Source organism: Palaemon carinicauda, chromosome 12, assembly GCF_036898095.1.
Source record: "Palaemon carinicauda isolate YSFRI2023 chromosome 12, ASM3689809v2, whole genome shotgun sequence".
Taxonomy (NCBI): Eukaryota; Metazoa; Arthropoda; class Malacostraca; order Decapoda; family Palaemonidae; genus Palaemon; species Palaemon carinicauda.
This window is the reverse complement of record NC_090736.1, coordinates 43,385,277-43,387,776: the sequence shown is the minus strand read 5'-3', so window position 1 is coordinate 43,387,776 and position 2,500 is coordinate 43,385,277.

Below are 2,500 nucleotides of genomic sequence, written 5' to 3'. Positions count from 1 at the left end.
AGAGAGAGAGAGAGAGAGAGAGAGAGAGAGAGAGAGAGAGAGAGAGAGAGAGAGAGAGAGCAAGTAGGAAAAGAAAGATGGCTCTCTAGAGCTGCTTCTGGTTCTACACCCCCTCCCCCGACCCTCTCCATCCTTCAACCCCCACCTCCCAACTATCCCTGCAATCTCTACCTTGCCCCCTATGAAGACTCATCCTTCATTATAAATGTCTGATACCATATAGAATGGTACTAAAAACGTATAGTGTCTTTTCTCCCACCGTTATCCCTACATTAAGGGGTCGGTTTCCTGATGTGCCCTCTCCAATACCTTCGATTATAAGCATCTTCTTCCACCAAACTTCTCTCCGTATCATCCTTCACTTTATCTCGCCATCTAATCCTATGCCTCCCTCTCAAACTTCTCACCCTAACAGGGTCCTCCCAAGCCCTTCTCACTCCCTTCCACACCATCATAGTCGTGACACTCTTATAACTTCTGTAACCTTTACTACACCTGCCATTCTCCTTTCATCAATTTCTATTCTTTAAGGAGTTTGTTAAGCATACTGTTGGGAATACTAAAGGTCTATGGTTGCATCCCATCAGCTTCCAGCTTCATTGACTTAGTTTGGCTCTTCATCCCTTTTATTTGAATCCCTTTTACTACAAATCCCGTGTACTTCGAAAACGTCCCAGTGACTTCTTCCAATCGCCTTTTAAAACATAGCAGCCACGAGATACACTATTCACCTAATGACTACTTCATCTGAACGATGTAAAATGGAAGACTTTTTTTTTTATAGCTCAGTAGATGGAATTCCCTTCTTTTCTTCCTAAATTCTCTATTTTTCCAACCATCTCTTTGTCATTCGTTCAGAGTCTTACGTTAATTTCATGCTGTGCGTGCTTTGCCTTGATATGTATATTGGGAATGCAAAGGGGCATAATTTGCCTGGGTAAACTAAACACATGGGACAGAGATCAGTAGTATGCAAATTTGGCTTACCAGGCCTTCAGTATTTTGCTTCTGTTGCAAACCTGAGCTTCTTTCGGAATCGAATGTCGGAGTCGCATTCGAGTCTGCTTCAAGCTTTTGTTTTTCATAACCCTTTTGTTAATTTCTCATATATCTTTGTTATATTTTCTATTTTTGGTAAAATGAAATGTTAATTTTTCTAAATTGCCAGATATATTTATCCCCTCTAAATTAGTTTATTTAAATGCCAACTTATATTTATATTTCGTAAATAAATAATAACTTTTTCCTAGCTAAGTATTTCATAAAAAGAACCAAAGTATTTTCTGTAAAAATTCAATGTTTCGATAATCATATCTTCTTAGCTAGATAAATATCTGCTTTTTCATAAAACCAATATATTTTCATAAAAGAAATATCGATGTTTCGACAATTGTATCTTTTTAGCTAAATAAATATCTGATTTTCTATAAATTTCTAATTTATATGTGTAAATTCTTTAAATCAATACAGATGAATTTTAAAATGTTATCCTTTTGGTAACTGAATTGAATTGCAAATTTCCTTCTATATTTCCAGTAAATGAATAATAACAATTATTCATTTGTTTCCGATTTTTTATTATACTATACTTTTATTATATTAATAAGAAATAGCCTTAAATTATTTCTCAAATAAAATTTATTATTTCCAGGCAGCTTTACCTTTGCTTTCTGATTATAGAAAAATGGCAGATCCAGGAAAATCTAATAATCTCCCTTATATAATAAAGGGCAGGGGTATACATATATATATATATATATATATATATATATATATGCGTGTGTGTATATATATATATATATATGTATATATATATATATATATATATATATATATATATATATATATATACATATATGTATATATATATATATATATATATATATATATATATATATATATATATATATATATATACATATATATATATATATATATATATATATACATATATATATATATATGTGTGTGTATATATATATATATATATATATATATATATATATATATATATATATATATATATATATGTATATATATATATATATGTATATATATATATATATATATATATATATGTGTGTGTGTGTGTGTGTATATTGAAGCATGGAGTGATATTTCCAAACGTATGACTATTCGGTCTCTCAGGTAGGGGGGGAAAGGGCGTAACCTTGTTGTACCTAGGAAAAGGAGAGGTAATGGGAAGAATTGAATCTGTTTGTATGTGTTTATGTGTATATCTATCTGAATATCTGGCTATCATTTTTGACGGATCGGTTACACTAGTAATCTCTAGTATCGTACCTATTATTGTAGCATAAATTTGATTTTGTTTAGAACGTTATCAAAATGTTCTTTTTTTTCCAGAGTGATTGGGAACAGAGCCTGTTTGTAAAGAAACGTTTTCTCAAAATGTAGGGTACTTGCAGTATACCATATGAATCAACAAACTAGTATTTATGTTTATCATATTTGCAAGATATAGATTATGATAAGGAAT